Source organism: Lissotriton vulgaris, chromosome 8 (assembly GCF_964263255.1).
Source record: "Lissotriton vulgaris chromosome 8, aLisVul1.2, whole genome shotgun sequence".
NCBI lineage: Eukaryota > Metazoa > Chordata > Amphibia > Caudata > Salamandridae > Lissotriton > Lissotriton vulgaris.
The window spans coordinates 1,391,100,484-1,391,125,166 of record NC_141696.1 but is presented as its reverse complement, the minus strand read 5'-3'; positions in this window follow the sequence as shown (position 1 = coordinate 1,391,125,166).

Below are 24,683 nucleotides of genomic sequence, written 5' to 3'. Positions count from 1 at the left end.
TCTCTATGGAGCTCCAGGTCAACAGAACGGTGGCCACCTGTTGGGGAGTCATCAAGACCCTGAAGAGAATCGTACACTACCTGTCCCCACAAGCACGGAAACAGGTGGTAATCGCCCTTGTTGGTTCAAGGCTTGATTACTGTAACTCAGTGTACGCAGGGGCCAACAAGGGTCTGCTCTTGCGCCTGCAGGTCATACAAAACGCGGCAGCACGGTTTGCTCTCGCTCTGCCCTGGCTAGCCTCTATGACCGCAGCGAGGAAGAACCTTCATTGGCTCCCCATCCCCTCAAGGATTACTTTTAAACTCCTTTGCCTTACTTACAAGGCCTTAACTGCAGGTTCAGCTGATGCCCTTGGATCATTACTCTCTAGATATGTTCCAAGTAGATGTCTTCGTTCCAGTGAGCTTAATCAACTGGTCATCCCGAGAGCCAAGAAGGCTAGATGGGGGAGCAAAGCTTTTTCCATACTGGCTCCTCGGATATGGAACTCACTCCCCCTGGAAATCAAATTACTGCCCTCCCTGGACCTCTTTAGGAAGTCATTGAAAACGTGGCTCTTTGTCAAAGCATACAATTAGGCCCTGTCTCTTTCTGCGTACAGTGTTTATTTGGACTAGGCGCCTTGACGCCCACTGGGCATAGCTGCGCAATATAAATAAAGTTTCATTCATTCATTCACTGGTGCCAGAGCACAAGAGTGTAACGGAGTAGTTGCACCCTAGTACTCAAGCACACATCCCTTGCTGGCATTGTGTCCTGTTGTGCCCTGGGCGCGCCACAGTTTGTAGCCATTGAGCTTGCGCAGGCGACGCAGTGACAACGTGTTTGCTTGAAGCAAAACTGGTGCGTGGCGCTTGCCCTGTGTGAATCCCCCACCTGCTTCCACACACAAACTGCCACAACAACAAAACAGGCAGGTACATTAGAAAGTTAGCACCATCTGCGACGCATTAGCAATGCATGTTGTCTTTTTTTACATTAATGCAGGGAAGTGCTTCTTTTTTTTTGTCAGTTTGAGTTTTATTGGCTTACTCCTGTTGCACTGTGCTTCCCCCCCTCTAACGTCCTAAGGGCACCACTAGGAGCCTGGCGACGGCCAAATGACTCTCCTGTGCAGAGAGCCGGCATTCCGTTGCTCGAGAGGCCCCTCTGCGACCCCCTCGCTCCTCCTATTTAGTTCTCTATGTGCCAAGGACCCAGGATGCACTCTTGGAATGGAGGTGAAGGAGGTGGAGGCAACCTCAAGTGAAGAGGGCGCTGAGCTGAGATTGGGGTGGAGGTGAACATCTGAAGAAGAGGTGTTGAGATGAAACTTTATTGTGGTTTACATTAAGGGTATACAGTATGTCTGGGGCATGATGCTTAGCCAGCCTCATAATAAACAAGAGGCCATGTGCCCGTGGGTTCACACGTGTTGCCTGGTGAACCAATATGCTTTTGTGCAAAATGTGTACTCTGAAATGTGCTGCTGACTTTAACCTCTTCTCTGCCCAGGGTAATGAATATTGAGCCAGGCCAGCTTTCAGTGAGCATAGTACTAAGGACTGAAAAACAAGCCAGCATGAGCTATGGTTCGAAAAAACAAATACTGTTTAAAGCAGCAGTGTTATGCTCCCACATTCAACAAAATGTTGGGTTTTGGCTTACTATGTATTTTCTGGCCAATGTAGCTTTCCAGGACTTCAAGATAATTAAAATCATACGATTGACATAGCTGGATGTTCATGTATTTATGCAGTTCTTTAAATATTAAGTTGTGATTAGGGGGTGGGGCTTGGGTGGGGGCTACGGGGAGTGCTAAGGGACCCGGCCAGGGGCACACATTTGATTTGATTGAGATTTAATTGGTGTCCAAAACTAGTAACACACTTGCTTATGTACATAAAATACAAATCTGGGATCAGCATGTTGTGTTTTGCAGGCAGCGCATGAACCCTTTGTGCGACCTTATGATGAGTCAAAACTGTTATCAGATAAAGCACAGATGTTTATGGCAAGTACTTTTGTTGGTGTTTGGAAAACGGAACATGTGCAGGTAACCTAATTATTGAAATTGGGGTCAAGCTTAAAATGTCCCAATGGCGCTAACACCACACCTGGCCTCCCAGCGAGGCCTCAGCGCCTTTTCACACTCCCACACCCACCATTGCCTGAATGTGATGGCATGGCAGAGAGGTCAGCTGAAACAAATTGCTTCTGCACTGGGCTAGCCCCTTAGGGCTAACTTGGGAACCGCCCAAAAGGTAGAGCCAAACCTGGCCTTTCAGGAAGGCCTCTGAATAGTACCTGCACTCCCCGCCTACCACGGGATGAATGTGAAGTGCCTGCCTGGGAGGGAACATGGGAAAAACACAACCGCCTCACACTCTCTTCTCCCCGCCTGCCATTGCCTCAGTGCAAGGAGTGCTTGGCAGAGGAGCACTGCAAAGACACTGCTTTTGTGTTTAGCTGTTCCGCCTACCGAGCACCTTGTCCCACATTGGCTGAGTTGTGAATGGCCTAATGACCAGAGGAACACCTGCCCCCCCCCGACCACATCTATTAAGGCACAGTGCGACGTACTGGCAGGAAGGAATGTGGAATAGCACTCCTTGTGGGGTCGGGGATAAGGTGAGGATGGCCCAAAACTACAGCCACAAAACTGGCCTCTCACTTGTCTCAGCTCCCCACCTCTAAGCACAGCCTTTTGTGCTGCGACCCGTCTACACAATCCATAGTGGCAGGGCCGTCTCTAGGGCGGTGCGATCGGTGCGACTGCACCGGACGTTGACTTGGGGTGGGGGCGTCATTTAAAAAAAATGTATACTATCATTTTAAAAGCACCTGTTGCCGTGTTCCTGGCCTCCAGCAATTTTCAGACATCACTTAAAACGTCAATATAACTCAGGTGATTTATCATCTTCCTGGAAAGAGACGGGAAGTTTGTCTAGTGGAAGTTTTGACTCATCCTAAGGTAGCGCAGAGGGTTAAGATGCCTGCTGCTAAAAACGTGTACCATGCAGATAACGAAGTGCATATAATGTAAATAGGTCAGTGGGTAACTGCTTCTCTTAGAAAGCTCATTTTGTTACTTGTCGTTTCTAAGGCAAAATCCTAATATAGAACATTGAGCTATTAACTGTCATCCCAGAGCTGCATGCAAATTGCAAGATATATGTTAGAGCTATAGGTTTTTTGCCCAGTCTTTCAACATCCTAATCTTACAAAAAGGGTTCATTTGGGGAAAAAACAATTCTTATCATGAAAGAGAACCCCTAAAAATGATGTTACGTTTTAAATTCTGAATTTTTGCTTTTCCAGAATAAGGACTCAAAGTATACAACCTACCAGTATCGATGACATGTCACTTCTACCCTACACCTTGTAGTCCTATCTGATGTAACATTTCCTATACACTTATTTACACACATATGATTGTCTCTGTGCAATGTGTGTGGTGTAAAGTGCTCTGACATCTTACACTGGTATGAGTGGTGCTATAAAACTAAATGACACTGTTAAAGGGTGCTAGTGAGGGAATCCAATGCAGAGGTGGTCATTGCGGGGGGCAACAGACATTGTCGCACAGAGCGCCACCAGCACTAAAGCCGGCCCTGCATAGTGGCCTAGTCAGGTAGCCATTGTGGGGGCTGGGTGGCCGATAGGATATTGTGGTTGGTTGTCCTCCATGAAAACAGCCCACAGGTGACACTAAGGCAGGGCCCATGCGCTGTGCTAATCCATCCCTGGCTGCTGCCCACATTACTAACCTTGATTCCCATCGGCTGTGCTACAATTTCACTATCAGCACCTTCCTCCTCAATTTTAAAGTTTAAGTTTATTTGATTTAGTTCTCTGCTAAGAACAACACCTTCCTCCTCAAACAAGTGCATCCGTACTCTGCTATGCCAGCAGGAATCCTTTCTTAGATTTCCCACAGTGACAATATGCCTATTAACAGGGCCTGCTCGCACACCTACAGTGCTATTGATGCCACAGAGTCTGAGTGTCAAATATCACAGTGTGACGCGGTCTCCTGCTAGCTCTAAATAAATGCATATGTGCCGTCCCGCAGTTAGCACACTGAGGGCAGATTAGCACTCGATTATCAGAGTGCTTCACGAAAATGGACTGACTAGTCAAGTCTGTCGCGCTTATTTTTTTTACATGCCAAATTGCACTGAGCTTAGCATGCTACCCCATGAGTACCAGTACTCTCTTTGTACACAGAGAAGTGCAGGTATACTCAAGAGCAGAAAATGTAGAAGTGCCGGTACTTAGTAACAGTGAGTACCGGCCCATTTAAAGCACTATGTATATGTATAAGTATATTAACAATATTATATCAGGACATGCTATATAGAGTATTGGTGTTTCAGATTCAGCACCTAAAATGCTTAGTTGTAGATTCCTCTTTTCCCCAAGTTATTCAAACCAAATAACCTTCTTTATACTCTAGAAACTTGGAATAATTAAGCTGAGTTTCTACACGAGGCTACCTCTTCCTCGAATGATTACTCAAATGATTAAGCGTAGTCCCTGGCCGAACTCTACGTGCAGATACAGATCTTCTATATTAAGGCACATCTGGGTTCCAAATGCAGCATTCTACTTGGAGTAAACAGAACCGCTATCACCCAAAGATGAGAAGAGGGAGGCAATCAATTGGAGTCAGTGCTTTCAATGGAAAATGAGAAGTGCTGGTACTCACTATTTGGACTAGGTGGGCCGTTAGGATGCGTGGCTATGAGCAAGGAATTTAACACATAAGTAAGCTTTAAGGCTAATGTTCTGATTGTCTTATAAAGCACTTGAATGCCCATGGGCCAAATTTGCACAATATCAAACTGCCTCCTTACATAGGAGACATGGCAAGCATCAGCTCCAATGTCATAGGGGCAGGGCCCAATTTTTGGCAGTTTGATATTGCGCAAATATGGGCCATGGAAATTTAAGCGCTTTACATGACAGTTAGAACATTTGCATTAAAGCTTACTTTTTTTTAAGCACCACTGGTTAAGGGAGTTGTCTAGAATCACAGGATGATGAGCCGTCATCGGGATTCGCACCTTGTTCTCCAGTTCCACTGTCGGCAGCTCTGGCCACATCCTCATTCTTGTTGCGATGCCAATTAGAACCTAACACTGCAGGAGCACCCCAGGGCAGGAATACACTGCCCGTTGCCTGCCAGAGCGGCACATAAACATGCTCCATCTGAAAGGGTCATTTTCAGTAGTTTTTTTTTTTTTTTTTTGGAAAACCTTTATTTATAGTCCAAGGCACACAGCTATTCAGCCTTATATCCCTGAGGCTAGGCAGCATTGTAGAGAACGGATGAATGGTGCGCACAAATCAGATCAAAGAAACATATCAGGTTTAATTTTATAATATGAGAACAATAAACCTTTAAAAAGACTAACGAGAAGGAAACATCAAGAGAAAGGAACTGGCAAGGAAAAAACACAAAAGCGACAACACAAAGTCTCGGGAGGTAGGTAGGGCCAAACGGCTTCTTAGAGTAACTATACTGTGGAAAGCAAACGAACATGGGGGGGGAAGAAAGCCAGGATGCCAGCTAATTGAGAAGATGGTTGGAAGGGAGGGCTAGGGAGAAAGACAAACCTCTATCGGATCAGCATCGGGAGGTAAACAAATGTCGCCCCTATATTCGTTCCAGGCCCCCCAAACCACTCTCCACCTCCTGGGTTTACCCCGGGCTACTTACACTGTCTTCTCACGGAGCATGCACCAATCCATATTGGTCTTCCATAGATCCACGGAGGGGGGAGAAGGGGCCCCCCACTTCTGGGCGATATCCCGCTTGGCCACCATGTTTCCCAGCGTGACGCATTGAGTTTGGGCATTATTGTAATCCGTAGGACCCCACACATTTAACAAGCAGCGCCGGGCCTCCGCTGGCAAGTCTACCCCCGTCACCTCACGCATCACTGCATGCACACGCCCCCAGTAAGAGGCTATAGCACGGCACTCCCAGATGGTGTGTAAGAATGTGGCCAGTTCTCCACAGCCACGCCTACAGAGACCGTCCACTGAGAGTCCCATATGAATCAACCTGGGGTCAGTCACATAGACCCTGTGGAGAATCTTCAGCTGAACCAGATGTAGTCTAGCCGAAATTGCCACCTCTTTAGGGGAAGACACCGCACACTGCCAGTCCTCCTCGTCCAGCTCAATTCCATCACGTACCCACCGGTCTCTCACACCCAGCAAAAGATCCGTGCGAACGTTGATCAATTTTTTAGGGAAATGGCACTGTCTGGCATATGGCCGTCCAGTACCCTATCCTCCAACGGGGACGATTCGGGGACCTTCTCTCCAGCCGGCAGTGCTGCCGCAAGGGCGTGTCGCAATTGAGCGTATCTAAAATACTCTGTGGCTCCCAATGGAAATTCAGATTGCAGCGCGTCAAAAGACTTTATCTCACCCCTGGCCATCATGTCATCGACTTTGGAGATTCCAATGAGGTCCCACCGGTCAAACCCCTTCGTATGCCACATCCTACCTAACAAGTCAGAGTCATAGAGTGGAGTGGCCATAGTAAGCCTACCCTGCCACCCCTGTGCTTTCGTAATGGCCCTCCAGATGTGCACAGCAGTCTTAGTGGGGCCAGTCATACTTCCATCCAGAGATCTTGAATATAGTGCTCGGTAGTACTTCCCATCGTCCAGGAGCCACCGATCCATGGCATACCCCGGACTAGCGGCCGGTCCATAAAAACCGTGGTTAAGAGCAGCCAGTTGAGAGGCCCAGTAGTACCTCCGGATATCAGGCAAAGCGATTCCGCCGTCGTACCAAGGGATCGTCAGCTTGGCAACAGCAATACGCGGCCTGCCCTCCCATAAGAGGGTCCGCTGCAAACCTTCAACCTTCTTAAAATATTTGGAAGGGACGGGGTCCTGAGTGTTTTGGAGCGCATACAAGAATCTCGGCAGGGACATCATCTTAAACAATGCCGCACGTCCGAGCAAGGACAGCGGCAACTTTCTCCAACCCTCCACGTCGCGCCAAAGGCGCGCAAGAGGGGGAAGCAGATTATTAGAGTATCGTGTCCGGGCATCAGTTGATATATAAATACCCAGGTACTTGAAGCCCTGCAGCGCGATCTGTATAGCACAGCCCCTAGGAAGAGGAGGGGTCTCTCCACTAAGCACATAAAGGTAGGATTTCGACCAGTTAATAACTAGACCCGAGTATCTTCCGAAAGTGCCCAGCACGTCGAAGGCAACAATCAAAGACTTACAAGGGGAGGTAAGGTAAAGCAGGATATCGTCCGCGTACAGCGACACGCGGTCCTCGAAGCCCGGCGACCAGTTAATCCCACAGATGTCTGGGTGGGTGCGTATCCAAGCAGCGAGCGGCTCAAGCGCTACAGCAAAAAGAAGTGGTGACAGAGGACAGCCCTGTCTAGTGCCTCTGCGCAAGGCAAAGGAAGCTGATACACGGCCGTTGACCGTCACATTGGCCAGTGGGGAGGCGTACAAAAGTTTAACCCAACTGATAAAGTCGGGGCCGAACTCAAACTTAGTCAACACTGCCCACAGGTAATTCCATTCGAGGGAATCAAACGCCATTGTTGCGTCCAATGATGCCAGGACAGTCGACTCACAAAGTTTGTCAACCCGCGCCATAACCGCGTGGAGCCCCCTAAGGTTGAGGGCGGTGTTGCGATGGGGTATGAATCCTGATTGGTCCGGGTTGACCAGATCAGCGATCACACCCACCAACCGGTTGGCCAATAGCTTAGCCAGAATTTTAGGCTCGGCGTTCAGCAGGGAAATCGGGCGGTATGACCTACAAAGGTCCCTGGGCTTCCCCTCCTTGTGAATAACCACAATAGTAGCCAATCTCTGATCCAACGGGAGCTCACCGGCCTCGCGCGCCTCCAGGAACATACATCGCAAGGGTACAGCAATAGTAACAGCCTTAATCTTATAGAGCTCTACCGGAAGACCGTTGGGGCCGGGAGCTTTGCCAGAACGTAAGGAGCGTATCGCAAGCGCTACTTCATCCGCCGTAATGCCTCTGTCCATGTCGTCACGCTCGGCGTCCGACAGGCAAGGAAGCTCAATCCCGTCAAGGAAAGAAGCCGATTCCGATTCAGTCATGGTAGAAACCGACGTATAGACGGACTCGAAGTAGTCGGCAAAGGCCGTGACTATAGCGTCGGGGTCAGTAACAACCACCCCGTCGTCACCTAACACCTCGGGCACCACACGGGAAGCCATCTCCTTCCTATCCAGCCAAGCAATAAGCTTGCCCGCCTTATCCCCTACGTCGTAAATCCTCCCTTGTTGTTCTCTGCCCATCACCTTGGCTGCGTCAGTAGCAGTGGCCCGGTACTCCGCCTGCTTAGAGAGAGAGCATGTAACAGGGCAGGTGTCGGATCAGTTTCCAGTTGAGAATCTAAATCCTCAATCTCTGATTCCAACCGCACCACATCCTCATCCCTGCATCTGCGCACCTCGGCTATTAAGGAGAACGCTTCTCCTCTCAGGACAGTTTTGAAGGCCTCCCATAGGGACAGGGCCGACGCCACCGAGCCCGTATTCTCGGAGAAATATAAATCAATGGCTTTAGCCAGGAGGTCACGAGTTTTAGGGTTACGAAAGTACCATGGATTAACCGGCGCTACCCTGGAGGCTGCCACGATACCAAAATCAAATGACACCCAGACCGGGGAATGGTCCGATATACCTCTGGCCATCAGGCGGGCCCCCGAGACGGCCCGAAGCCTGGGCAGCTGGAGCTAAAACGTAATCGATCCTGGAGAGGCTACCGTGTGCACCCGAATGAAAGGAATACTGCCGCTGGGCGGGATGAAGAAGCCTCCAACAATCAATAAGTCCCATGGTACTCAGGAAGTCAGGGAGCCAAGATTGTGCACCACGAAGATCTCTGGATGGAAAGCGGTCAAGGGTCCCCGACACAACTGCATTGAAATCTCCACCAACTATGAGCAGTCCCTCAGGCAGGCCCAAAATGGCGTTCCCGAGATCCTGAAAGGTCGTCGATTGTAAGCCAGGGGGACATAAACAGAAACCAAAACCAGGGTACGCCCCTCCCACCTACCAGTGACGGCAACGTAACGGCCTCTATCATCAATTACGCTAGTCTCCACCTCCAGCGGGAGAGACATGCGCACCGTAATCCCCACCCCTCGAGACCCCGAAGAGAACCCCGAGTGTGCCACCATTTTGAACCCTTTCCTATTGAGTGTGTGGCACGTATTACCAATAAGATGCATTTCCTGTAACAATATGACATCGGGTACACACCTTTTAAACATTTGCAAAACCACCCCACGCTTAATGCGATCCCCCAGCCCATTCACATTCCAACTCAGTACATTTAATGTCTTACCCCCCATCATCAAAGCACGGGCCCCCCCCCCCCCAGAGAACAGTCACCGCTACATAGTATTCAGAAGAATGGTTACCTTGCCATAAGAAAAAGAAAGAAGGAAAAACACAAAGAGAACAATGAAACCAACCACCCCCACCCTGCACCCCTGCATTAGACTAAAAAGCCCCCCCAACTAGCAGTGTGCCTGTCGCCCTAAAAAACTACTCTACGAAAAGCCCCCGGAGGAGAAAGGAGACAACCTATCCCCCCCCGTATCCCCCGATCCTGAAAAAAACAATAATAGAAGACAATAGTCCGCGACTGATTGCATGTGCAGGCCCATCCACCGAAGGCAGTCCGAGAAAATCCACTCACTCCTGAAGATCAGGTCCGCCCGACGCCCCCTCCGATTGATCCTCGGGGGCACTCCGTCGGTGAGGCAAAGTGTCCAGCCAGTCCCCGGCCGCCTCCGGCATGTCGAAGAACATTGCCCGGCCGTCGTGTTCTATTCGATGTTTTGCCGGGAAAAACATAGAGTACTTCATTCCCAGCTCCCTCAACCTACGCTTGACTCCCATGAAACTTTGCCGACGTTTCTGCACAGCTTGAGTGAAGTCTGGGAAAAAGTTTATGTCGGCATTTTGGAAGTTTAATGGTCCACCTTTCCTCGAGGCCTGCAGGATAGCGTCCCGGTCCCTAAAGTTGAAGACTCTGGCAATAATGGGGCGTGGAGAGGCTCCCAGTTTCGGCTGGCCTCCAGGTAGTCTATGCGCCCACTCCACCGAGAAGAACTTGCTCAGCCCACCGGGAGCTAGGTGATTCAGTACAAGGTTCTCAACAAAAAGGTCGGTGGCATCTTCCTCAGCGCCCTCCGGCACACCTATGATACGGACGTTCTGGCGCCTGGCCCTTCCTTCGAAATTGTCGAGCCTACGGGTAAACAACGTGTTCGTGGCCTTCAGGTCCCGAATCTCCGACTGCAGGTCGGTCACGTCAGAAGTTAGACTCGACGTCTTTGTCGAGTGACTTAACTCTGTCATTAGTTTTGCCGAGATCGGCTCTGATGAGGTTGACTTCAATCGCCAACGTGTCGACCTTTTGCGTTAACACTGCTTATCCATTTCGGCCTTGATGCCCGCAATGGCTCCCATGACATCCCGGAGGGTGGGTTCCGAGTCATCCGGTGACACATCTCGCTGCGTCTCCTTAGTGCGACCTGAAGCCCCAGGCGATCCCTTCAGGAGGGTGAAGCGCTCAGAAATAGTGGGCTGCGAAAGGGAGGGTTTTCTACTGACCCTAGGTTTCCCTTTGTCCGGATCACCCCCGCCCACCATGTTGGGTGACGGGGTTCGCACAGTCCGGAGAAGGACCCAGTCGTCCCTGCAGCCTCCAGTCGGTAGAAAGCAGTACTCGCCTCCACCGCCGCTCCAGCACTTCAGTCCGCTGGGTAATCTGGGCCAGCCTCTATCGCGGAACGGGGCAGTGTCCACCTCATCAGACAGCCACCGCGTAGAAGCACCGCCGTCGCCCACGTAATGCCAGGCTATTATGGCGTCGTCGTCCCCAATTTCAACACGGTTTAACTCCGCGTAGGAAACTCGGATCTTCGATCAGAGAACGGGTCCCGCATCAGCAACAGTTCAGCAGCAGATTCCCACCAATGTGGGACAGGATAGATAGCAGGATGAATTCGGAGGATCGGAGGGTCTTCGGAGCTCCAAGCTCACGCGGCCATCTTGGTTGCCCGCGAAGCTCCTCCTCTTCAGTAGTTTTTTAATTGCACCTACCCGTACTTCAGGGCATGAGCCCAGCTGCTTCTCGGCATACCAGTGCATTCCTTGCCCAAAAACAAGTTCCAGTACTCACGGGGAGAAAACTGAGAAGTGCCGGTACTCAGTACCGGTGAGTACCAGCCCATTTAAAGCACTGTACCCTAATGCTGATTTTTTCACATAGGTGAGCACGTATCATGTGGGTGCGCCATGACACAGATCTGTCTCACGGTATGCTGTCTTGTTGGACCAGGAGGGGCACCCAAAGTGCTATCCTTATAGTGGTGGAAGGCTACAGCCTTCATAGGTGTTAAAGCAGCATACTGTGTAGTGAACAAGTCCTTTTTACCCTGTCACTGGAGGGAAGCCTACAGGCTCACTTTTTAAAAAAGTTCAGCTGCTCTGTGCTTGACTCGCCATTGGCCTACTTCAGGTAAAGGGGCAGTGCTGCGCCGGAGTAGTGACTCTGCGCTAGATGTGTGTGTGCCTGGGAAGGGTACTGTACAGGATTTTTTTTATGCTGCTGCCTGCTGTACTTATTATTGTTTTAACAGTGACTTTGAAATATCTGCACCTTCATGCACAAACCAAAGGGGTATTGGTTGACTAAACTGGTTTGATTTGTTTATGCTGCTGCCTGCTGTACTTGTTATTGTTTAAAAAGTCATTGTGAAATATGTGTGCCTTCATTCACAAACCAAAGGGCCATAGTCTGATTAAACTGGTTAGATTTGATTTTTGTATTGCTGTTGTGCATGTTATTGTTTGACCAGTCACTTATTTTTATCACACACTTTGAAAGTGTGTTTACTTTGTTGCAAGAAGAAAAGGGGATTGCTTTACAAAACACGCTTGAGTTTTGTATATTGCTGGATTGCTGATTCTTTTATTATGCACTTGGAAAGTATTTGCACTTTTTCCTTTGCTTCACCAGCTACAGTTAGTATTGATTCTGTTATTAGGTACTTGCTAATATGGTTTGTTTTTATCCTACATGATGCGGTATTGATGGTGTTGTTTGCACTTGTCTATAATATGTGCACCTGAAATTGTGGAATTAGCTTTGTTTACAATACAGAAATGATAAATACAGACACACATCTGCATCGATGTTCTGAAGCATCCAAGCAGTTTTCATCCTCAGCCTTGTGTGCCTGCCTGTTTATGCCCTGCTTACTAATAAAGCCCTGATGGAAGATATTGAAATTGCATCCTCAGTTCATTTGAAATACTATTGAGTTGTTAATATTGTACAAAATCCCTGACAGACGCAAGTGTGTGTCATGCAGATAATTCACACCAGTTTATTTCTCTTGGTGCTGGCAGGATACTGGGTTATATATTGTGTACTGCTCATGTATATTGTCAGTCGAGTCTGTTAAATTGCAGATTTGGTTTTGTCTTTCAAAGTTTCTAGTTATTTTCCATCAATGTCCATTCTAATTCAGACCCTATGTAGTTCCTTGTTCTTCAGTAATAGGCAGTTTCTCAAACAATACAACCGCTCCTTGGCATTGCTCTGATTCCTGTCTCAGTTAAATATTCTGCTCTTGACAATAATATTACAAATGGTCTAGCTTATATCGTAAGAAAGTTTCTTACTTTCTTATTCGAATTTTGAGAACGCAAATATAGAGGCATTTCATTAAATGTTGGAGGTTTAATTTCAAAATATACCAGATTTGTGTGTGGTGGGCGGTGGGTCAGGGGGGCCCCCTCAATGTACTTTGCAGGGGGGCCCCCTCAGGTTTCGTTACGCCACTGATCGGGGGTTGCGAGTGTCGAAGCTATGCACAGACTCTGTGCACAACCCCTGCTACACACCACTGAAGGCTGTGCACAGCTGGAGTTGTGTGTGTGAGAGGTAGGGTATGGGTCTGGTTTACATGTACAGTAGAGATGAGGGCATGTGACTTTGGGTACAGGGTTCCTGTGGCCAACCCTTTAGCAATGTGCAGAGAACGAATACATTTAGGCAAGTGCAGTGAGGGGGTTGTTTGCAAAAAGGTGGACCGAAGTACATCATTAAAAAACTTTATTAGTGGTTGTTTAGGTTTTTTTGAGCTCATAAGTCATGAACATATGTTTAAAAAATTCAGAAATTCAGTGTTAAAGCAAATGTATGGTTTTTAAACTAAGCGGAGGAAACAATAAGTCGCCCACTGGTATTCAAACCGTAACTTGAATGGTAATGTGTAATGTGTTTCTGCTGAAAATGTTCTACTTCCTAACCTGCTATTAGTAGTAAAACTTCTTATATTCCCTTAATAACCGAAAGTAAGTCTGTAGGCAGCCTGGTTTTGTCATTGATTTGGTAGAGACTTGTTCTCGTAGTAGGAAAGAGTTCTCGTCTGTCTGGATTGATACTCGCTCGTAGAATTAACTGAGAGGTTTCCTGTGATGTGTCCCTGAGAGCTCATAGGACTCATCTGGCGTACCGCCAGACTTTGTTCCCTCAGCACATTATGAAAAATATGTTCTGTAAAGAAGTAAGCACAAGTAATATTGATGCTATTCTAGAAAGTTAAAAAAAGAATGCTCTAGAATTTTCCTAGACAGCTCCATTTTTGTATTAAGATTAATTTATTTTGCTGTTGGTCAGATTTTGTCGCAGCTACAGCTTTTGAAGGTTTTGAAAGCATATGATGTTTTTTACCTTAGCTATTATAGTTTGCTGAAAAATATGGCATTGCCTCTGTAGGGGAAAAGGACATAGACTTTCACGTTGCTGCTACATGATAAAAAATCAATACCAGAACCAGAGTCCCTACTTAGATTGTTCATTCTCTCATATCACTAACAGCCGTTTCAGGGTCCTTCACTCTGAAGACCACCATAATCATGACTTATCTCTAATATCCATTAATAAAAGCTGCACTCTAATGGTAAGGCCCAAATGGTCCACAACTGGTCTGGGGTGCGTGTGTTCCCATTCAACCGGGACAAGGTTGGTAAGTTAAGGATGGACTGTTTCTATGGGCTCAGGACCACATCCGATTTGGATAAGGTTGCTTCCCGTCTGAGGTGGCATAGTGGGCAAAAATATGATGGACTGGATTGCGGCTCACCGTAATTAACAGTGATTGAAATTAATTCATGCAATTCCTTTTTTAGGTCGAACCTAGCTGCGCGTGCGCCGCTCTGCGAGGCATGATGTATTAGAGTATGGACTTGAAGCCCGCCCACTCTCTGCCCATTAGTTTCATTGGCGCGTGTCACGGTCCTTCGTAAACGCTGGCTTTTGATTCGTTAATAGGCTTGTTAGTCCCTCCTTAGTACTGCCTTGTCTTCATTTGTAACCTCCCATGAGGACTGGCCCTTTTACTTCTGTTGTTGCACCGTATGTCTTATATAGTCTGTAAGCACTATTGTCTTTAATGTGTTTCTCCTACTGGAGGCATAACTTGCTTTTCCTGCAACCTTCAGCATGCCATGCGTGCTTACACTTTCCAAGCAGCCCGGGACAATGGCCGCCGCTTCTTTGAAATGAAATAGGTCCCACATTTACACAAGAGTGAGTTATTGATAATGTAAAAGACAATGCCTTTTATTTATGTGTTAATTATCAAAACAGATTAAAAAAGGCATTGTCATTTGCAATGTCAATAGCTTAAACTCTCGCAAATGTGAGACCTATTCCATTGCAAATGCTTGTTTTAATCTCTAACAGCAAAAAATAACTAGTGGATAAGAATATCGGGAAAGCGCTCCGGGGTGCGGCGTGCCTGCCTGCCTGCCTTGCTTTTGGCCTGTGGCGGTGCCGTAGGGAGCCGTTGCGGAGCCACTGCAGGGAGCCGCGGGTCACAGCTGTGTCGGGAGCCTCCTGGTGCGTGTACTCTGATTGAGGTGGCCCGGTCTCCGGGGTTGTGCCTGCGGAGACGTGGAGAGCGGGCCTCATTGTGACCCCCTGCATGTGCTGAGACCGTCGCGCCTGGAATCTAGTAAGCGGGTGGAGCTGTGATACCCGAGCTGACTTCCCACTGCATGAGAGACTGTTGGGCTACACCGATAGCGACGCTTGGTGGTGGATTCCCCCCTCCCCCTTCTGGGTGTGCTTGCTTTTACTGTGTCACCAAACGGAGCCCCTGGGACAGCTAATAAGGAGCTGGCGGGTGAAGCGGGGACTTCAAGGCGTAATCCACCAGGCCTTTGAAATACTGGGACGCTAGATCCAAGGATCCAAGGATGTTGTCATTTTTTTTTGTTTTGTTTTTTGAACTCACAACTTTATTGAGCGCATTTCTAACAGGACACTCCTGAATGAACCAGTGCTAGCTATCTTTTCTAAAGCACCAATTTGAACGCCCCAAAGGCAGATGCATGCTTCAGATTAATCTGTTTAGGTGCATCAAACGCTCTGCTAATTGATAGTGCAGTTTTATATTTCTTCATTTGTTTGAAAGAGACTTCTTGTTGACGCCCGTCTTGTTGGGGAACTCTGTGCCTGCCTGCTGATTCTCGGGGTTGAGGAGCCCGGGCCAGCGGCAGGCAGAGGCGGGGCGGGGCCAGCTTCTTTAGGCCATGGACGTTTACACATTTCTGCTCTCTCGGCAGTCTCTATACAGTCTCTATATAAGTAATAGCATTTAATCTTATAGAGTAACATGCCGTCAATCCCGAAATCACTGGGGGGTGGGGAGGCTGCTACGCCTAGAACTGTCTAATTCTACACTGGACTGTTTTTTATTGCGAACAAAAAAGGCAATTGACATGGAGATTGACGTTGCTGAGCGGCGTTTATCATTGGGAGGTTGCCCAGTTGGATTGGTCAACGACCCAGACCCAGACTCGATGGAAGTTCAGACCGCTGAAATTGTGGAACTTAGTCAAACAAACCCTGCTAATTTGAGCAGTCCTGTGGCCCAATCTCCACCCCCTGTTAAGCAGCCCCGTACAAAAGGTCTAAAATCACCAGTGCATGAAACTGTGGGCAAAAGGAAGAAAAAAGTAAAACGTACGAGCCCACAAGGTGCACACGGTCTAGGTCTCAGACTACACGCACAGAAGCCCTGATGTCACCCTTACAAAGATCAGCCACTGCGAACAGCACAAATTTGCTAAATCCAATCCAGCCGGCAGCAGTCTCCCAACAGCTGACTGTGGCATTAGTTTCCTTGTTAGAAGAGTCGATCTTTAGAAATCGTTCTCCGATCTTAACTAGATTAGACAAGTTAGAGTCTACTGTGACACTTATGTATACTATGGTTAGGGATATAAGAACAGGGGTAAAATCTAATTCATTGGCTGGAGGTCCTGCTCAAAGGGGGATCTTAAACCAACATGAAGGGTCAGTTGTTAGGCGCAACACTCAACCATCTTGTCTTGCGGATAATGCTGTCCCTAGAAACCCAACCAATGCAGTAGAGCAGAAGCAAAGAGGACCTGCAAATGTAAATCAAGCAGTAAATATATGTAAATCCCCAAATCAAAGTAAGCGAGGCTCTCCATCCACAGTTACAAACAGGAACAATGTATGCTCGGATCAATCAACACGTCCATTATTGCCCCACAAATATGGTCAAATCAATTGAGATGATAAAGTGACACTACATCTCCCTCCAATGTGTTTTCCCTACGTTGTTATTCTTACTAATGTTCCCACTTTGCAGGAAAATCAAACTGAATCACAATCTCAATTAAAAAATAAAACCTGCCACTGGCTACAACAGAACACAAGTGAGTGTACTCTATAACCTTAGAGGGCCCTCCCTTATGAATCCTCACTAAAGAGGAGGGGTGGTTGACTGTGGAATGTTGTGTCACTGAGCATCACCACATTTCTTGGCCAATGTTATAAGAGTGTTTTTGCAAACTGCTTCTTTATGTATTAATCTGCTAAAGCTGTAACTGAGCCGATTAGGACCACAAGCTCCAACATCCCAGCGGTGGGGAAAGCTGCAACAACATACCCATATTTCCAGCGTGCCAACTTGGCACTTTTGAGGAATGATCGAGAACGGCGGTGTGGGAAAGGCAGCACTAGAACCCAGTACTACAGGCTCCAACATCTCTAGCTGTGGGGGAGGCCGCAACGACACCCCCTGCATTTCCTGCTCACCAACACGTGCATTTCAGGATCTCTCGAGCCTGGCTGTACGCGAAAGGCAGTGCCAGAGCCCAGGAATACGGGCTCCAACACCTCTAGCAGCGGGGGAGGCTGCAACGGCATGCCTGCATTTCCAGCTCACCAACTCTGTGCATTTTTGGAGTGCTCGTGCCCCACAGTGCGAGAAAGGCATCACCAAAGCCCAGGACTAAAGGCTCCAAAATTCCTAGCAGTGGGGGAGGCCCCCACGACATGTCTGAATTTCCAACGTCCCAACTCAGTGCATTGTAGGAGTGCTCGAGCCCTGCAGTGCAGGAAACTCGCAGAACGTGACCAGGCAAAGACCGGGTTAAGAGCGGGCCCATCTGTGTCCATCAGAGCCCGGAAGAGGCTGGGTCTGGCCACCCCTCTATGTCCCTCAAAGAGACTTTTAGCCAATCCGCTGAGTGTTTTTCATATTGGGTATCACCTTCTGTTTATCTTTGGGCTCTGTGATAGCTGGGTCTCATTACTGTTGCTATCACCCAAGTAAAGGTAGTCGGGGGGAAGACAGGATACCAAGGACTGGTAAATATATACTGTCTTTTCTTTACAATGCAGTGGGGATGCTCTTGGAAGAAATCTCATGTGTTGAAGACCAGTTGGCTCCGAACTGCCATGCTGTCACTCCGCCTACGGGTTTTCCCATGGGCCCAAGTGTGGGTGTGGCACCATCCATTGCTGTACTTTCTGAGACTTTAACTAGTAGTTGCCATTTATCTCGAAGTTCTACAAATTTGGTGGCACACCTAAAGTCTCCAGAGCCTATTACTACTGCTGGTAGAGATAGAACCCACCCGGTAGGTGCCAGTGCACAAACAAGAAGTACAGCTCAATTGAATCCTCCCAAACCGGCCAGTAAACCATGAAAGGTGACAAAGAAGGGTCTTTCTGCACAATCTCTCGAGCCTGATAAGACCAATAAGGACATGTGTAACTGTTATATGTGATCTATGTCCATTTTCCCCTGGTTGGGATTTCCCTGATTTCCCTGTGGCTCACATGATGTCACTGTTAGAATTGTTGGTGACATCGTAGAATGTTGGGGGCTTGGCCTGTGGTTGACTGGCAGTTGGTGGAAGGCAGGCTGAGTGACAGGGAGGTCACTCCTGGTGGGGTTCTTTATATTACCATCTTATGATCTGGACCAGCAACTCAACTTGAATAAAAGAAACCTGATTATATTCCTGACTCAAGGACATCTTTTATGTATAACAGTAACCTTCAAGACTTCCTCCTTAGTTTGGATTTGAAAGTTTTGTCTGCTTTTAACGCTTTTGGCTCATATATTGCTACCTTTGAGAAGAAAGTTGAATGCGTATTTGGACCTTATTCAGACAAGTAATCTGTAGGCCCTGCGCTTTTGTTGGTAAAGATGATGTTTTCACCCAGAGTCTGTCTAGTTACTCTCAGCCCTCTGATTATCCCGCAATTATTAAGGCGACAGAGCCCTTGCCAGCTAAGCCAGGTAATTCGAATTCTGATTTTGCTTACATTTGCAGTAGTCAATCAGCTTCCCAGATGGGCCCTCGGCATGATAAGGCAAATAGCAATTCACATACTATTGCCCCAAGGGATTAAATGATGGTGACACAGCTGTTGTCTCCTGGCTTTCTCATGTGGCTACCCCTGAAGAGTATCCCTGTACTAATGTTATTCAGCTACCCCTGGCTGCCACCCTATATGTTCTCATTATGACGAATGCTGCCCCCTCAAGAGTGGGGACCATGAGAGCTTCTCAAAGCTCTAAAACAAAGATGCTCACTGGTTTACATCCAAAGCCAACCCATCCCAGCACTATATGATGAGATTATTATGGGTCATAAAGTTGGTTGGGTAGGACCCTCCAAGAAAATGTATGCGGGGGACTGCATGATAATTAATGTCCATACTGTCTCGTGGGTGAATCACATCCTCCCCACAGTCCGGTTGAATGGCTCCACTTGTGACAGAATTTCAGTATTCCTGCTGTTTTTTTTTAATCAGCCCCATTGTGTTAGATCTGCGCGACGGGGGACATACTCTGGGCTGCCTGGGCCAACTAGTGGCCTTGTTACCTCCTTACACCCAAGTGAGCCTATGAGCATACCGCTCTACAATCACTTTCACCCCTGATACAGCTTGATGACCCTGACTGACTGACCCCAGCACCCAATGAGGCAATTTTGGAGGAGCATGGGGGGTAAGTAAATCTGTTGATCTAAGGGTATTAAGCTGGAATATAGATGTGGTTCGGGGTAAGCTTTCTGTTGATGGTTGGTTTAAAATGTTGTCCTCTTTTTATGTTATTTGTCTCCAAGAGACCTGGGATGCTCAGGGATGTATATATTTGGATGGATTTGCTAGTACACTGGTACGTAAGTATTCTTTATGATTGTTCATTGTTTTTGTACAGAAATTTATATATTTTGCCTTGAAGTTCAATAATAACTTTCAGACAAGAAAAATCCTGGTTTCTCGTTTTATTGAGTATTCGTGCTTAATTTTGATGTTAGTGTGGTAACATCTTGTGTTCCTTGTTTCCTTTGAATTGAATTTAACAGCCATTGATCAAACTCAAGCTTAGGTACTGTGATTAATCTTAAACAAGTCCTAACGGTGCTGTAAAAATCTTAGAATAAACAAAACCCCTTGCTGGCCATTCTCTATTACAAACTTTGCCCGAGCCCGCAAGGGTATATTGGGTTGCTCACCTTTTTGTATATAGTACACTGGTACAGCAATTCTTTCATCTGGGGGCATGCCGGAGGGGGTCTTATAACGCTCAATAATTTGGGCCTCAATTGTAAAGCTGAACTGATAACGTCCAAATCGCCAAACATCCTTGGTATACTTTTCATTTATCCAAATAATTACAGAATGTCAGTTATTGCTTTTTGTAATGATGTCCAAGCTAGGCATGACTTAGATGCTGTGTCTAGTCTAAGAGCTTTTATAGATGATTAATTTAGCTCATTGTCTATGTTAACAATGATCTTGTCACTGTGGGACTTTAATCTGCACCCTTGTTTATTTAGCTTGCTATGGTAATGAGGATCCCGGGAATAAATCTCCTTTTCTTGACTATGTTGTGTGGCGTTTTAGGCTCCGATTACATTTTCCCGATACATGCCCTTATATAGGTACACTTCACATTCCCCTTATATAGGCATAGATATCAAGCCCTTATTTAGGCAAAGCCCATGAAACCCAAATACAGGCATGGCTACTTACATCAGTTCACCAAACGTCACAACGATTTCTTGGAAAACCAGCTTAAGCCGTTAGGGAACTTCCCCTTGCTTGAATATTGGATCCTCCAAGAACTCAGTTACTTTACAATGAACAACTATTCCACAGGGGTTTATTTATGATGTTCATATGCCCGAATTTACGTCAAACATGGCATTCCTAAACACCTTCCAGGTATAAATATGCCTTCACTTGCTATAGCAAGATACAGTGGTTCTGAGTAGTTCGAAGGCCTACTTGCCCGACGCAGCTCGCTACAGCAAGTGCCGAAGGAAGCCAACTCTCCAGCTGATGCACTGATCAGGAAGCTGCCTGTCTCCTAATGAGAATCCAGCTTCAGTGTTTCCGGCTCCCCTTGCGGGTTGTTGAGAAATCTAGTCCCGAGACAGAGATACCATACCTACTTCTTTCTAAGGTATGGAGCTGATTAGAACCTAGAGAAACCTTTGGTAGATTATTGGCAAAAACTAAACCTATGCTAAACAATACTTGCTTCTTCCCTCGTACCAGACTTAGGTTAGGTACCTTGGGGTAGGCGTATTTTAGAAGCACCAGTTGAGTATTTTAGTCTGTTATTTATGTATGTATTTTTATATGGCTTAGAAACCATACAGTGCTCTTACAGTATTATTTCATGTTACTGTTTACGCTGTACGCATTATACTTTGCAGTCTGCCTAACAATTGTAGCAGTTCACTTCTCTTGCATGAGAAAGAAGACTGTTCAATAAACCTTTTTATTGAAAACGCCGGTCTCACTATTTCTCTGCATCTCTGTAGAAACGAAGCATGCACGATTAACTGAGTGAACTAGTTATCTATTTCCGCGACTCTGAGAGATATATTCTTATTTTGGGAAACAAAGTTGTCATGTTCATGCGGTTGTCAGAAACTAATCCCTTCTTGTGTATTCGAGAAAGTTTCTAGTGACTTCTAAGTTAGCTGGCACACACACAATTAAGTTTAGTATATTCGATAGAGACCTATTGACATAAGTTCTACATCAAATCTATAGGATATATTATTCCAATGCGCAGAGCCTATTAGGAATATAGGAACTACACTACATGGCGCCCAACATTTGGTAAGGCACTAATTTAACGCTATATACTAAAGTAACTCGATCGTGCTTTTCTTAGAGACCCCTTTTTTCCGTAAAATACTCAAATAGACGCCTGGAGTGGGTAAAAGGATAATATCCGCTATAGCTGGGTAGGACGAAAAATCCTATGTATAAGTTTTTGGTTTATTCAACGTTGAAGGATACAGTTTTCCAAAATAATGGGCACCTTATCTTTGTTTCCTTAAAACTTCCTCTCCAAACTTTCAGTCAACAAGAATGTCCCTCGATAATAATACCGAGACCGGTGGAGCTACAGGCGGCAACGCCGTACAAACCTTAAACTTTACAGGTCTCCAAGAGACCGGCAAGGATGCTATAAGCATTCCAGAAAATTTAAGGAAAGCCATCACTATAAAACTCATACGAAATGGCCTATCAGCGGGGGGATGGCAGGGTGGTTTTTGTGATAGGGGCACATGAATATCACTAGACAGAGGTATTATTTTCATGGATAGTCTTCCCTGATGCAGATCCAAGAACAAAAGTGTTTCAATTCTACAGAGAAGATGAACCACCAGAGGAATATATTCCTTTCGAGGATATAGAAATTCTACTATCATACCAGGAGCATGCGCTCTGGTTTAAAGGTGCCCTAAAACATAAATCACATTACCAGGCTCGGTCCACTAGGTAGACCAGGAGCAACATGGCTAGCTTTAGCCAACTACAGACCTGACCCTGACATTAAAGGATTGTCCCATAATGAATTACCAACTAATATACAAAGATTAGTAGAATTACACAGTTAAAGGTCTTTAATAAAAACACTCCTGCTTCTCCCAAAAAGAAGTGGATGAACACTAAACAAACTTCTAAAGAGAAGCGTTGTCAATCCCGAGGTAGGTCTCCTCAAAAAGAGCTCTCTGAAAGGAGTTATAACCTCAGGAATAGGGATAATTCGAGAAAACCTGATAGATATCAAAGTTCCTCTCGTACCTTTCAGACTTCGTCACAGAAATCCGAAAGAAGAGGACGGTCAGAAGACAAGGAAGAACGCGTGAAGTCCAAAGACGATCAACACGTTCAGAAAAATAAGAAAGCTCAATTCACCAAAAAGAAAGTAGCAGGCTTAAAAATCAGACATGCCGAGGATCTTGAGGATACAACTCAAGAATGGGGAATGGGCTCAAAGGATGTTGGACAGCGCAGCAGAAGCCACCATAGCTCGCAAGAACTTGAAGGATCATCTGGAGACAGTGGACTTGAATGAGTTCATTCAAGTTGAGACTGCAGATACCAGGGTTAGTGTCCCTCATAAGTTGTATGAAGTAACACTCTGGATGGAGGGGGACATAACAAGAAAAATAAGAGCACTCTTTTGGAGCGACTTTCTAAGGGTTATGACATTCTTCTAGCTGAACAAGACTGGCCAGCACAATTTGTCAAGGAGTGCCCACATGGCGAAGAAATCATTATGCCAGCTTTCTCCAACCACATTCCAATTCATTTAAAATATACTTATGCCAGGGAATGGGCAGTATCCTAGGCCCCTGCATTATATAAAAATCATGTAGGATGGGATGAGGATTCTCCTCACCATAAAATCCAGTTAAAAAATCAACCAACTGCACAAAGGCAGTATCCAGTTAAGCAAGAAGCTAAAAAACACGTCAGGGAGATATTAGATCAACTTGAAACATGCACCTTGTCAATTAACAATCCTTTGTTTCCTGTCTCCAAACCAGACAATACATATCCTCTAGTATTGGATTACAGACATTTAAACTCTTGTTGTAAAACCTTTGCAGTACAAAATGCACATAGTGCAGCACTAATGAATAACATTGTGCGTAAAAAGTATAAAACCACATTAGATATTTCTAACGGTTTCTTCTGTCTAAACATTGCACCAGACAGTAGGTATTTTTGACCGCTTTCTCAATTATGGGGACACAGCGTCACTTCTGTCGTCTCCCAGAGGGATTCAAGAATAGTCCCGGATTATTTTCAGCCAGAGTAACAGAGTTACTACAAACCTATGTTGATGAGGCATTATCATATGTCGATGACATCTATCTAACAAACGATGACTTGGATAGGCACTTGAACAGGGTGAACACCATCATACTTGGCTTCGCCTCTGAAGGGTATAAATTCAAGTTTAAGAAATCGAGAATTGCCAATTTAAACGTCCTCTTTCTGGGATATGAATTATCAAGTGAAGGCAAAAGCCTGGCAGCAAACTTTCTAGAGAAATGTGCGCTGCTCCAACCCCCAAAAACGCTGAAGAACACAGTCGATTCTAGGTTTCCTAAATTTCGGAAGAACTTACATTCTAAACTAGGCAGAAAAGGTTAAACCTCTCTACGAACTAATCAAACCAGATTTCAAAACAGTTAATTGGACACAAAAACACACAGAAATTTTGCATTCAGTCCAAACAGAAATGTTAACAACAAAACATTTGCAAACACGCGTAAACGTACGCAATTTAGTGATCCGAATCATTCCAGGACAATGAGGATTCACGTACTTAACTTTTAACGAAGGTGAAAAAGTACCAATAGCTTACAAATCACACTTGTACACACAAGCAGAAATTAAATTTACTTCAACAGAAAAAATTCTGAGAGCGGTTCAAACTGCAGTAGCAAAAGAGAGAGCCCTCGCACAGGTCGTTAAACCTGTACCTGCCTTAGAGACAGTGACAAAAGCCAGCATTCCGATTGCTAAAGCTTTAAATCCAAGATAGATACAATGGGTTAATTCTCTTGCTGCAACAGACGTTGAATATGTTTTGATCCATATTTGAAAACACAATCTTTTCGACAATACGAACAATAATGTCCTCTACCTACTGAAATTCTGCCTCTAGAGCAGTATGACAGATCAGCCCAACCCGCTACGGGGGGGGTAAACAAGCCTATAGTGCTGCGCGCGCGATCGTTAAAGGTCGCTGGTGTGATGGTAAATGCCGACCAATGGTCACTAAAACACGATCTTGAGGAGATTTTACAGCAAAGCGAGCTGAACTACAAGCATTCAAGATGGCACTTGAAAATACAGATCGCAAATTCCCCACACTCATAGTGTGCGATTCGTATTATTGTGTTCAATCCTACAATGAATACTTGCAGAACTGGAATCAAAACGGTTACAAAGATGCAAAAGGTGGCACCATAAAGCAT